General features: G+C 36.4%; 1 long non-coding RNA gene across 1 annotated transcript in view; it reads left to right on the forward strand.

Annotated features, from left to right (window-relative positions):
- LOC138708639 (uncharacterized) overlaps window positions 1-15,564 on the forward strand; it is a 1,278,266-nt gene that overhangs the window by 37,316 nt on the left and 1,225,386 nt on the right. The window lies entirely within an intron of this gene.

Genomic DNA, 15,564 nt, shown 5'->3' on the forward strand with positions numbered 1-15,564 from the left:
GTCTTTGCATTAATATGAATAAAACTGAATACCTCGTTGTGGGCAATAGTGGAAGAGATATTATCCTACCGCAAGGAACAATTAAATCTGTGAGACATTTTAAGTATTTGGGGTCTATTATCCAAGAGTCTGGGAGCTGTGAAGCAGATGTAGATCACGGAGTGCAACAGGCAAGAAGGGAAATAAAGATGTTGAATGGGGTACTGTGGAGTAGATCCATTTCCAAACAAATGAAGAAAAGAATTCTACAATCTATAGTTGAATCTATACTAACATACGGGGCAGAGGGATGGGCACTTGTTGAACGTCAGAAGTGTAAGATACAAGCGACGGAGATGGAGGGATTAAGAAGAGCTGCTAGAGTATCCAGATTGGAAAGGAGAAGGAATGAGGATGTGAGGCAAATGATGGAGATGGAAGAGTCGGTAATTGAAAGAATCGAAAAACGAACTCTTCAATGGTATGGCCACGTAAAAAGGATGAAAGAAGGAAGATGGCCAAAGATTATTCTGGAATGGTCACCTCGGGGAAGGAGGAAGCGTGCGAGACCAAGAAAAACATGGAAAGCCGGTGTCATGCAAATGATGAAGGACCGACATATGCAGGAGGAGGATTGGCGGGATCGAGAAGGATGGCGGAAGGGAATTCAGGGCAACCGCTGAAGAGTGGAAGAGCCACAAAAGAAAAAAAAAGAAGAAGATAAATAAACCAAAAACCTCCGTAAACGTGAATACTATTTATAGAAAAATCTATATTTAAAGATTCTAAATCCATCGTACCTATATGCGAAAATAGTAAATTAATAATAATCATAAAACAAAAATTATTCCAAATATCTGGTCCTCTCATACTCTACTAAGATATAAAATTAATTATATATAGGAACCAACCTGGCTTTCACCGGTCTGAACTCAGATCATGTAAGATTTTAAAGGTCGAACAGACCTAAACAAATTGAAATTCTACACTCTAATTAAATCTTAGTCCAGTGGTGGAATGTTTAATATTCAGGCCTACTATTCCTTCCGAATTACTCTGTATATTATATTAGTTATGTAATAATTGCAGTTCACTCCGTATGTCACCATTTTAAATACATGAGGAAGTATTTATAAGAGCGACGAAAAGAAATTACGCTAGCTATAGCGATGATGATGATGATGATGATGATGATGATGATGATGATGATGACGACGACAAAATTTTTGAGAGGAAATAAAGCATGGTAAAACAGTAGTCTATAAAAATTAATTTGTAAGCTTCTGTATTATACCATTTTGTTCCTAGAAACGATATTAAAGATTTATCTTCAGTCTGAACGTGCAGTCGTTAGTATGAATATAAACCTGATAGTAAACTGATTTCTTAAGCAACATGTGAGCCTCAGTCCGAGAAGTTCGCGACCTGGAATTGAATTCCGCCGCTTCGCCTGAGCGATACAATTACAGAGTCTGTCTGAATGGATGCAAATTGCGCGTCGCATCACAGGGGCAACTTGGGGAATTGTTTGCAATTAAAGTTGATACACGCCTTCTAATTGGACCTATTCTCAGCTTATAATAACTATTTACGAGAACGTCTTCCCTACAGAAAAGTTTACTGGAGTCATCTCAACGTATAACTGGTTTCCAAGCAAACGAACCATAAATAAGGGAGTGCCATGTTGTATAGATATATTTCTCATTGTTAAAGCGGAAAACCTAGTTGACTTTGTCAGTGGAGTGACAGTTTGCGAATTTGGATCTGGATGGAAGTAGGATGTATTTCCCGCCGTAACATTCAAAATCTTGATCTTTCTCGTTCTATTCATTCTTCTTATCATCCAGGGTGACATAAATATTGTATGGAACTTACATGCTTATCTATGAGGGTAGTTCCCAAAGTAATGCATCCTATTTTTTTTCATCTGTAACGTTTGACAAGCAAATATTCTTATGGGGGCAGATAAAATAGTATATATTTTTTTTCTTCCAACATGTAAAAAATATCAAAACAAGTGCTTATACAAATTTTGGCTACTGGAGCGCAATTATGAGGGCCGATCAGAAAAGACGTTTCACTTGGACAATTTACAGAAATAAATCCAATTTCATGTAAAGATTTATTGAAACAGATACAGCGATTGTTGAGCTATTTTTCAACATATTCCCCACCAGCATTGAGACATTAAGTCATACCGTGGGATCAGCTTTTGTATCCCTGTGTCTTAGAAGTCTGCCACCTGGAATCTGAACCAGTGTGACAGCCATTTGCACCTCTCTGTTGTCCACACCTATGGAGTAACGGTTTGCGCGTCTGGACGCGAAACCAGGTGGCCCGGGTTCCAATTCCGGTCGGGGAAAGTTATCTGGTAGAGGTTTTTCCGGGGTTTTCCTTCAACCCAATTTGAGCAAATGCTGAGTAACTTTCGGTGCTGGACCCCGGACTCATTTTACTGGCATTATCACCTTCTTCCTATTCAGACGCTAAATAACCCTAGATATTGATACAGCGTCGTAAAATAATATAATAATCCGTGGCGCTACAGCCCGTAAAGGGCCCAGACCGACCACCCTGCTGCTACCTCACGCCCACATGCCGAAGCAGAGATGGACGATCATCCTACCAGAATGGAGGTATCGTGTGGTTAGCACGATGATCCTCCCAGCCGATATAGCTGGCTTTCGCAATCGGATTTCGATACTTATTGTAGCTCCCCAAGTGCATCATGATGCTGGGTGGGCACTGGTTCCATACACTGGCTGAAATTTCATGTGAAAATTTCTTCCTCCATGAGGACTCGAAGAAGCGTGCATTCCGTAACGCAAGTCTTAGGCAGGATGCCGTAGACCACGACGCCACAGCGCAGGATGCGTCGTAAAGTAACCTACTAAAAAAAAAAAAAAAATTCTCTGTTAATCCCACGGTATGACAAATGTCCTAATTCTGGTGGGAAATATGTTGATAAATAGCTCAGCAATTTATGTACCTCTTGCAATAAATTTTTCCAATGAAATTGTGTTTTCTTTCTGCAAACGGCCCCAGGGAAACATTTTTAGGGCCCTCATAATTGCGTTCTAGTGTCCAAAATTTGTATAAGTGTTTCTGTTTTGACATTATTACGATTTTGGAAGAAAACATAACGTTTTTTATCTGCTCCATGAGAATGTTTGCTTGTGAGCTGAATTTTAGTGGCATTGTAATAAAGTTTAAACATTCACGTCGGTCTGGTTGGCGCAGTTGGTATAGCGCTGGACTTCTATGTCGATCCCGGGCCAGGTTGATATCATTTAAGTGTGCTTAAATGCTACAGGCTCATGTCAGTAGTTTTACTGGCATGTAAAAGAACTCATGCGGGACAAAATTCCGGCACACCGGCGACGCTGATATAACCTCGGCAGTTGCGAGCGTCGTTAAATAAAACATAATGTTTAAAATTTTGAACATTCTCAATAATGTCCTCTTATATTGGTTGTTGTGCGACAAATAGTGGCAGCAGAGTAATGTACGAAAATGGTATCTGAAATAGAGGTGCGTAAGAAACAGAGATGTGTTATTGAATCCGTCACTGGCGAACAAATTGCAACCTATGACACCCATCGACGCTTGTTAAAGTTGTATTCAGACGGTACAGTGGATGCGAGCACAGTGGGGCGGTGGGTAGTGCGTTTCAACAGTGACGAAAATGACAGTCCTTTCATATAGGCGGAGTGTGGTTCTTTTGATGACCTCGAGCCTGGAGGAATTGCCAATTCTGAACGCTGCAAGCAGATACTGGCAACGCTGAAAGCCTGAATTTTCAGACCACCACCGTAATGACAGTGATAAGGAAACTTGAGTATGTACTCGATTATATTGTCACATACCATGTTCTTTACGACAAATCAGAAATAGAGCTGATTTTTTTATTTTGCCATTTATCGACATTGTGCCAACTACTAGGTCTTGTAGCTAGATGAGACTGAGGATTCATCATAGATAACCTGACATTCACATCCCGGCACAGTGGCCCAGAATTCAAATCTAGCGGGAAAAAATTAAATAAGTATGGAATATAATTTTAAATGATTCTGTTTTATTAAATAATAATTTCTAAGAGTTTATGGAATAATAATAAGCCAGTAGTAATGAGCTATGAGTACGAGGTTGAATAACTATTTTCATGGAGCCTACTAGGTAATTAATTATATCATTTGTTATTTTCGTGAACTTATAGTTTCCAATATTCTCTAATAGGAGGAATCATGGTTTCCGTCATCGTCTTCCTTACCTTCCTCCCTCCTCCTCCTCCTCCAGCTGCAGCTGCCCTTCGTCCGCTTCATCATCCTTCCCTCTTGTCACACGCACGTCTTCAACTTGTACTATAAGTATGGAGTTCCTTCAACATTTGTCGCACAATCCTTGGACGTTTAGCGAGTTTTTATTTATTGTAGAAATCTTTCGGGAAATTTGATATCTTTTTTTTTTAATTGGAGACACATGAATTAAAGTGAAATGTTAATACCAAGGAGAATAATTATCTCATGCCTCCATGTTAAGTTTTGTACCAGTGCACTTTATTTGGACCAGGTACCAGGCTTTGAAGCCATTAGCCCTGTGAATTTACAGTGTATTTAATTCTCCTGTTAAAAGTTTCAGGTTTTACTAAAATATTGACAATAATTTATTAATGGAGAGAAGAAAGAGTCTGGAGTAATCAGCCAGGCATGTGGGAAAAGTAGAGGGAAGGGAGAAGGAAGTCCATGGTCCATTCATTTCACTAACCATTCAGAATCTTTACGCAAAAACATGTCGCTTTTCCTGGAACACCGTTTCAAGCGTTTTTCTAAATTACTTCTAAATGTGCGCATATATTTTTCGACACATCGTATAATATCCTTGGAACAATGTTGTATTTCTAATTTTATCACTACGAAATCAGTGAGAGTTTGAGTAGACCCTTTTTTAGTAGTCAACACCTCGTATAAGTCCATTCGAGTCACAATGTACTGGATATGGGAATCTACCCGTGAAATAAAAACGCAAATATAAGAAAAAGGCAAGCAACCGCAAGCAAATCTTAACTTTTATAATAAGCTGTAAGGATTGCTTTATAATCTGATGTAGATTTTAAGGTGACACCTGGTGCAACATTTTTTATATCTCTAATTTAAAATGAAGTAATGACATAATTCCACAATATTTTAAAGCTATGTTTAACGCATCCATGGTAATATTTCACATATACAATTAAAGTATGAATAATGGAAATAGGAAGTACGAACCTTCTGTTAAAATTTCCATCACAGAAAGACACTTTTCTCCACATCAATAACACACAGATCATCCTCACATCACCACCGCCGTAAACCTTCTGGCGCTCGGCGCTCGAATTCTTACACTTAGCGACTTTTAGCAGCCAGCCCTGTTGGCATTTCGCTCGGAATAAATTGATGACAACCAGATTTGTGAAGATCAGTTTTTGTACTTCGAGACTATATAGCGAGAAAACGTTATTTAAAACATTCAAAAATTCAATATATTTATGCTAGATTTGAATTCTGGCCCATTGTGCACGGTTAGTAGTAGTAGTAGTAGCAGTAGCAGCAGCAGCAGCAGCAGCAGCAGTAGCAGTAGTTTAACCTGGTAGGGATAAGGCCGTCTGGCCTTCTCTGCCTCTCTAGCAGGAGATTCCAACTATAATATGAACAATAAAATTACAATTAGTATTAAATTTATAATTACAATTACAAATAACATTACAATTAGTATTAAATTTACAATTACAATTACAATAAAATCAAAGTACGAAAAGATTACCTGACTAATTAAAGCTTTATAATTTATCATAGAGAAACAAAGAATATGTTATATTTACTGAATTACAAATTAAATCTAGAATAACAAATTGTATAGCGATTAAATTAATGAATATTGAAATATTTTGTGATAGATTAAAGAAACTATTTACAAGAAATCAATAACTGACCAAGTGCCTAGTAAGTTTTTATTTGAATTCAATTTTATTTCGACACTCCCTGATGCTAGCAGGTAGCGAATTCCAGAGTCTTGGCAGGGCTATTTTGAAAGAAGATGAGTATGAGGAGGTGCGATGGGATGGTATTGTTAGTATTGTTTCATGACGAGAGCGTGTGTTCAGATTATGGTGGGAAGAAAGGTAAGTGAAGCGAGACGACAGCTACGAAGGAATAGAAGAGTTCAAGGTTTCGAAGAGAAAGAGAAGTGAATGTAAATTTCTTTTCTTATCTAGTTTAAGCCACCCTATTGCTTCCAGGGATGGGGTAATATGATCATATTTACGAACATTGCTTACAAAACGTACACACAAATTATGAGCACGTTGAAGTTTCATTTTTTTTCGCTGGAGAGGTCAGTCAGTAAAATGTCCGCATAGTCGAAATAGGGAAATATAAGTGTCTGCACAAGGGACATTTTTAAGCAAGAGGGGAGATGAACATTTATCCTTTTTAGCACACGGATATACTTTTCTGCAGGTTTCTGTGATTTGCATGTCCCAGTTGAGATTATTATCCATGTGAATGCCAAGATTTTTTACCGAACTGAAAGGGATATGCACTGTACTTGGAAAACCTAGGAAAAAACCCAATCAGGTAATCAGCCCAAGCGAAAATCGTACCCACGCCCGAACACAACTCCGCATAAACAGGCAAACGCGCTACATCCCGAATTACGTCCGTTACTAGATAGAGCTGATAATAACTGCATCTTTTATGAAAACAATGTCTGTATTGATTCCTGCCTCTTTATTATGTATAGGCTTCATTATTTACTGTTCATTAGCTGTTGATCACAGTGATTATTATGTACATATCGGTTCTGATTCTCAATTACACACAGTTGCATTTATCATGCAGTGCAGAAAATTGGATACGTTAATGTTATGCATAGATTTCGGTAACCATGAACTAAACAGCAAATTGTTATGAAGTCAATTTGGCTCATTCTTGTATTTATTTTCACAAATTTCATATATCAGTCCGCCGAGTTAGCTCTGTGGTAGCATGTCTGCCTCCAGACTAGTCGGCCAGGGTTCGATTCCCGACGAGATCACAAAATGTCATGTAAAATTTCGAGGAGAGATGGCAGTGTACGATTTCTAATCACTAGATTGTGCACCAATATGCCTAAGTTTAACTCCAAAACTCTCCGCAGTGCATCTGAAGAGAAGGCATTGGTCACTGTTGATGATGATTCGTCCGTCGGATGGTGACGTTAAGCCTGGCGATCTCCTTGGTGCTATTCGACAGGAATAGGCTACGTTTCGGCACCGGGTTTGCCCTTCTCCCTTCCTCATTTCATCATCATCATTATCATTATTATGACTCATTCTATACATTACACTTGCACATACACTACACGACAAAACTCTCCACGGATACATCCTATAGTACAGGGTGTTTCGCCAGAGCGATGTGTATCTAGAAAATGAGTCACAGTCCTGTTATCTATCCGCAGTATTCGGAAACCGAATCACGTAAAGCGAAGTGGGTAGGCATTAGATACATTCATATTTCATGTAACTTTATACAAAGCTACGACGCAAATAAAAGTTTTTCCTCAATTTAATGACATCATCCGTGCAGCAATGAAACCAGTTCTTTAACAGTATAGCTAATTTACAGGAAGAAATAAATTTTTTATGTTTTATGGTTTGCAGAAATCTAAAGATAACACACAAATGACGAGTTTTTCACAAGTTTTGTTAAGCTGATGTTAACCGAATAGAAAGTAAATATTTATAAATATAAAAACTTAACAATATGGTATAAATGGGCAAATTATTATAACTTGAGATTAAAAAATATGCTAAAGAAAATGAATTTGGTTTTAAATCTGAAGGTAATTACGTTGCATTATTTGTTCCTTCCAGGTTATTAAGCTGTAAAGAAGTAGCATAAATAATATTTCTAACAGTAGAGCATAGAAAGTTAAAGAATGAATTTAAGAGATGGGTACTCAATATAAATCAACTATTTAACTACAGACCGCTGAGACGAATCAAGCATATGTAAGACTGTAGTACTGTAAATGTTATATTCTAATTATTTGGAATTAATAGCGCCAGTAAATCGGTTTTTGGTATTGAAATGTATAATGATTAATCAGGTAATGTTATGTTATGCTTTATTTAACGACGCTCGCAACTGCCGAGGTTATATCAGCGTCGCCGATGTGCCAGAATTTTGTCCCTCTGGAGTTCTTTTACATGCCCGTAAATCTACTGACATGAGTCTGCCGCATTTAAGCACAATTAAATGCCATCGACCTAGACCGGGATCGAACCCGCAACCTCAGGGACAGAAGGCCAGCGCTATATCAACTGCGCCACCCAAGCCGACTGCCAGCTGAATTCTGTGGCGTAGGAAAGATGTGGATGAAAATAACTTATTGATGTATCGATTGAAGAACATTCAGTGACGGACATAAATTCTTGACGAAAAAGAAATTGTTGCTGTACTTGAAAATATGTAATAGTGGATTCCAAAATTTAGTTTGACCATATTAACCAAAGGACAGAAAATATTCCGGGTTGCACAAACATAAGGATGAAGACAATGATCAAAGGCTTAAGACTTGAAGAATGAATCTTATTATTTAATGAATGATTTCTTCATGGTGATGTGCATTACAACATTAAAGATGATTTTATAAAGAATTGAGTTATGAAAAGTGGAAAAGGTGCCCACTATCATCTGTACTATTTAACTTGTATTTAGACGAATTGATCAGTCGATGGGTAAATAAACTGAGAACAGAAAAAAATATTTTAAAGACCTACTACTTCTACGTTATCATTTGCCGTTGACGATGTTATTTTTATCAAATTCAGGAGATAATTTTTAAAAAAGCTCTCAGGATATTATGCAGCATTGCAAAAATTACAACTTTAAAATTTCCATAAGTAAAATGAAAATATGCAGTAATATATACTAAATTGGATATCACCCTTATGAGTAGACAGTGGATGCGGGATAACTTAAGGAAAAGTGAAGTTGTTTCGTATCGGAGTATATGGCACGTGCCGCGCCGTCCGTCTTTTGTGTACCTGGCAGGTACAGCAGCGTACTAAACGAAGGAACACCGGTCCGTTCATAATGACATTGCAACGCAATGTGTGCAGTTGTGTTATCCTGCTCAAGTATTTAGTACGAGTTGAATAGTGTAGTGCTGATCCATTCATACTGTAATGGCAAAACGTTAAATTCGCTCAGAGATATTACATGTAATTAAGAAGTATGAGAGTGACATTTTATGTATTAACGAAGACATATCGTATGTAATGTATGTAAAAATGAAATAAAAACCAGAACTACTCAGGCTATAGAGAAACATTGCAACAGTACATCGCACAGGAAATGCGTTGAAATGAAATCTGAGGAACCATCATCATCATCATCATCATCATCATTTAGTTGTGCGGGTCTAACGACAGTGCAATATGATGCTCAGTACAAATATTCCTGTACAGAAATTTATTGATCATCATTTTAGAGGTTTTCTTCAGAAATTCTCTCGATACAAAAACTGTTTAAGCGATAGGCGAAGACGATTCAGCTTCGACAACTTACGAGAATATATCGTCGTTTACTGCAACGCTGGTAATTGCATCAATGAAGACGAGGACTGAACCTTGCAAGCTATGTACTACAGTACGGAGATACAGTAGCATGTTGACGTCGTCTGTTTACGTTTAAAACCTGTTGAGCGAATGGTCTGAATGAAAAAATTGTAACATATGAGCCAGTTCAGAGCAAAATGGGTCTAAGTCAAAATTGGGTAATGAGGTTTAAAGTAAAAATTCTGTAAAATACAGCGCAAAGTAGCAATTAATATGGCCTTCTTGCTATCCATTGACTACTGATAGTTTAAATGAATTGAATATTAATTGCTACTTTGCGCTGTAGTTTACATAATGTTTACTTTAATCCTCATTACCCATTTTTGACTTACACCACTTCTGCTCTGAACGGCTCATGTAGTAAATGTGCACCTACATTCAACGATAAGTCATCCCGCATCCACTGTCTACTTATGAGAATTGTTTTTCCCCAGTACTCTCAATTGTACATACAGTAAGTTATATCCCATTTGAAGGTACGAGGCTGCATTTCAATAGTTATAAAATTATCCCTACTCTTTGTGAATGTTTAAAACACAGCACTTTGCATTATTCTTCATAATTGCTTTATTTTACTTACCATGAATTGCTGAATGTACAGGTTTTTAATTGCACGGAAATGATATCCTAGTCCAACACATAGAAATGAGCTTTAATTTGTTTAGAGGCTATCTCTATTTTTCACGTTTAACATGAACAACTCTCAACATGAGTATCTATTTACGTTTACTTCTCTAGTAACAATTCTCTTTCTCATCATATTGCAAGCAGTGTGGAATTTGTTATTTTATTTCTTTTTACGAGCTCTAAAAATGCATACGTATGTTTATGAAAACATTTTCTGTGTACTTACATATGTTAAGCTTTTCCCTTCCGCATTTTAGAGTGAAAAATTTTATTTTTGTAGTTATAAATTGTGTTTAACTGCTCTGACTTCACTTGAAAATTGCACAGCATCAGACAGAAATGTAATTAATTTTACGTAAGTTGGAACAAAAAACTGTAAGCTCATCGGTAATTGCTTCTAATATTAATTTACTACACGCGAAATTCTATATTTCAAGTAGATATACATATGGAAAGCTACCAGGTAATAGCCAATATGTATAAAGTCAGCTAGAAAAAGGGACAAACTTGCAACCCCTTCCATTTTTATATGATTGTCATTTGAATTTGATATTTAGAAGAATGTTCATATAGTGACCAGCGCCGTGCTAAAATATTGTCAAGAAGCTAGCATGATTTCTAGATTTTAATATTCTCAAGATGTGCGAATTCTGGTTGCACGGTTAAACGAATGGCTATGGTTGGTTTTCTATCTCGATACTCTGTATATGCTGCGCGTTAAGATGAAATATTTGCCATGCTATAAAGGATTCCACTTTAAGAAAATAGCATTGAATATATGGAGGCTGTTCCAGCAACTATTTGTAAGTATTTTTCTTGAGAACTGGGAATTAATTACTTTCATTTACTTCATAGAACATAATTTCATTGACAACTAGATCGATTTCGCATGATAAAATTGTCTTATTCTAAAATTACCATATATTTAATTTACGAATAACGGTGTAACAGCTAAATTTATGGAATAGTCTTCAGCTCTCTTGCCAAAGATCTTCGCTGAAAAACGCAACAGACGATTAGAGGTAGTACAGTTAAGGCTAAGATATCACACTGATAAAACACGCTTATCTGAAAACTACACAAAATTTAACTTTCAGCAAAACAACAAAGGCATTTGGTATGTATTTTAGGTTCCTGTTTCATTATGGTGTGAAGTTAATAATGGAAAAAATGTGCTGCACGTCATCTTAATTTTGTATTATAAGCGCCCCGTAACATTTAATAACGGAAAATGTGTGCTGCAAATAACCTTAAATTTGTATTATAAGAGCTTCTTAGAATTTGATAACAGTAAACGTGTGCTGCACATAATCTTAAGCCTATATTATAATCACTTCTTAACACAATAAAATAATAGTTTTATTATTATTGTTGTTATTATTATTATTATTATTATTATTATTGTTATTATTATTATTATTATTCATATACTTGGGATGTACTATAAGCAGTAACATGAGCTGCAGTCAAGAAGTCAAAAGGAGAATAGCAATGGCAAAGGAAGCTTTTAATAGAAAAAGGACCTCTGGAGAAAGAACTAGATAGATAGCTAGATGCACGGATCTTCTGACCGTACGTGCTTTGTACCCAAAACAAGTCCTCCTTTGTAGGTTCTACCCCCACCCACCTATGATTATATCCAATTACTCTCTAAAACAACACACATATTAAAATCAAAATGGCACAATAAAACACATACATTGTATAATATATCCTAACCTAAAAGACATAAAAGTGTACAGCTGGGTAGATATTATTATCCCTTCCTCAGTTCGCGTCACAAACTTCAACAGCTGAAGTTCTAATCTTTCTGGCCTTCAAGAGGAACAATCCAGTCTTTTGTTCCCATTCTCTATTCCCCATGAGGTCAAGACATGCGAGGAAGAGACTAGTTAAGTGCTTTGTGTGGAGTGTAGCATTGTATGGGGCAGAAACATGGCGAAGTGAAGAGAAGCGAATGGAAGCATTTGAAATGTGGATATGGAGAAGGATGGAGCGTGTGAAATGTACAGACAGAGTAAGAAAGGAAGCTGTTTTAGAAAAAGTCGATGAAGAATTAATGATGCTGAAACTGATGAGAAAGAGGAAAAGGAATTGGCTGGATCACTTGTTGAGTAGAAAGTGCCTTCTGAAGGATGCACTGGAAGGAATGGTGAACGGGAGAAGACTTCGGGGCAGAAGAAGATATTAGATCAGTAGTCGTCAGCACTCGCTGAAATGGGTAAAGGATATCCGGAGCAACATCAAATGCATCGTGGTGCAGCAGGCAGAGAGGGATAGAGTATACCCGCCAGCAGCTACGGTGTACCATAGTGCAGTCTCTAATCCGCGGGCAAGAGACGCTAGCCCGAGCGTGCTCTGTGCTGACGACCGCTGTATTACATGATAGACGACATAAAGATATATGGATCATATGCGGAGACAAAGCGGAAGGCAGAAAATATGAAAGACTGAAGACTGCTGGGTTTGCAGTGAAATACTTGACCTTTGGCAGAACACAACGAATGAATTATTATTATTATTATTATTGTTATTATTATTATTATTATTATTATTATTATTATTATTATTTGTAATTGCAGTAACTTTTTAGGTCCCTGAAACTGTATTTTAATACGTACTTTCGGTCATTGTGGTGCCTAGTTGAGGTGTCTGGAAGTTGGTTAATGGCCTAAATATCCGAAGTCTAGTTATGTACAGTATATAAAATATAATTATGTTTTTGCAGGCATCATTGTGGCATTAATAGGTTTTTTTTTATCATTTTAACGGACTCAACATACCTAAGTTGTGCGATAAACTTGCTAGAACGCTGTACGTATTAGGAAGAGAGTGAGATAGAGATACTATACTCGTTCTACTAAGGGAGGTATCTTGCGGCAACAATATACTAGCGTAGACCCGTAAGACCAATGCTTTTTTCTTAAGGTGGAATACTCTATAGAAGTGATCGCCAAAAGCTGTGTCGCGACACATGCCCCTGCCTCCACTCAAGCATAACCATGGCATCATACCCCACCCTCTGTTTACAGCCTTCACTTCGATATAAGTAAAGACATTTATCAGCAGGGGACGTACGCATGTAATTTTACAAGTGTGTAGGATAATATATTTCGATGTCTTTTCGAAAACAGATAATAAGTAAAAACTTAATTTTAAGGAGCATGGGAGGAAAAGTGTTTATTTTGTGCAGATGGCAAAAATATGGGATACTTAATTTGTTATAAAATTTTAAATGAAGTATAAAAGAATAATGCGCGTTGTCATTTTTCTTGTTATGAAGATTACAACGCCCTTACCTGTAACTTGAATATTTCATTAATGAACGAACAATAAAAAGTATCGGCTTCTAAGTCTTAATCGGTGTAAAATACTTCGACGTTTCTTCGACTTTTGTAGTGTAATTTGAATATTTCATTAATTAATAAACAATAAAAAGTATCGGCTACTATGTATTAATCGGAGTGAAATACTTCGACGTTTTTTAAGTGTGTAGTGTAATTTACAAGTTCGTGACCAGCCTGGTGCGTTTTCCTAATTTCAAATAACTGCTGATGTAAAGTACATGTTCTTTTTATGGTAAATAAGAAAATTAATTTATTTTATTTTATTAATAATACAAAAATAATGACTAGGAGGATAAAGAATTAACATGGAAGAAAGTGTGTATAGTTAATAAGTAGAAGAATATTATATTGCTTTCGTTTTTTGGTCACAGTCCGTCTCTGCACTGTTGTTCGCTGCATTACCTGATGAGATACCCACTCCACCCCTCTCCCTGCGACAGTGGTGTGCGGGTTGCATTTCTATTACGTCATAATTTCGTGGTGTTCGACATCCCTGCTCTATAGTATTCTCGAGGACGCAGTTCTCCTTGCTGAATAGAATTTTACTATAAAAATAAATTGTAATCTGTTTTGTCGTTGTCGAATTGTACCATGGGCAAGATCTGTGATTAATCTAATCAGTTTCCTTAATTTTTGTTTAGAGTCGAAACTTATTTTATGTTTGAATATATTAATTAATATACGATTGTGTGATTTTTCGTAAGTCACGCTGGCGCTTATTTTTGTTAAATACCAAAAAATGAACAATTCTAAAAAATATACAACAAAAACATATTAGACCTACATAGCTAATAAAAGAATAAAATACAATATAGATTCTGTTTACGTATCGTAATTTCATTTATTCCATAATTGATATTTTATATATTGTTACAGAATTACTGGAAACTTGCAACTGTTTTCTGTTACTGCCTCTCTTCAATCTTTTGTCAAGCCCAGTGTACAGAGTTGGTATATTGGAAGCGAAATACGTAAGTAAACACGAGCTTTTCAAATTTGTAGGCCTACTCAGATTGTAGCTTGTTTCTATAGTCGTAGTTTAAGAGTTTCTGTAAAATTTATTAAGCAATCTTTGTTTTATTTAAGAAGATTGTTACATAGTCCGCTGTGACGTCATCTGCAGGTGTTATACAGCAGGCGTGCCAATTTTATGAGTAAAAATGATTATTGTAATATTTAATAAATTCGAAACATAGGTACTGTATATCTTCAAATATTAGGTAATATTCTGTGTAGGAATGATTCGGCAGTTATGAAAACATGTATCTTTTGTATGAAAGCCGCTAATTGGAAATCGAATTGGTTGAAGGAGCTGGAACGAGAAATAAGCAGATTAGTTCTAAATTGGCTATGGAGAGAACTAGGGTCTATAAATACGAAAACTATTGGAAGAATAGTAAAAGAGAGGGCAAACGAAATTTCGAGACTAGATATTTTTAGTAATATTAAAGACCTAGGATCACTAAAATACTATAGGGAGGTTAAGCAGTTTTTGGAACAGGAAGAATATGTTAGACTAAATTCAAGGGAAGAGAGAACGGGAATGGCATGGTGGAGATCAGGTATCTGGAGACTCAAGAATAAAAGAGGGGACGTAGAGAAGGATAAATGTCCTTTGTGTGGACTAGCTGAAGACGCAATGCATATTGCGCTGAAGTGCCAGGCAACGAATGATTTGAGACACAGTTGGGTAGATAAAAAATTTCTACAAATAAACGCTATAGTAGCTTATAAAAAATGAAGTGTCACCTACACGCCAGCAATTTGCATAAATTAGGAAAATTTCTTTTTAGAGTTAAAATTAGATGGGAAGAGAAAGTCAAAGCTCTAATGGAGATGGAATTATAAATGTTGAGTAGTCACACGATAAGAAACTACGAAGAGTAGTCAATGAAGTTAACAGAATAATTCTTAAGAGATTGAGCATAAAATGAAAAAGCTAAGGTAGGAGTTTTAAATACAAGAGCTATA

This window comes from Periplaneta americana, chromosome 11 (genome assembly GCF_040183065.1).
Source record: "Periplaneta americana isolate PAMFEO1 chromosome 11, P.americana_PAMFEO1_priV1, whole genome shotgun sequence".
Classification (NCBI taxonomy): domain Eukaryota; kingdom Metazoa; phylum Arthropoda; class Insecta; order Blattodea; family Blattidae; genus Periplaneta; species Periplaneta americana.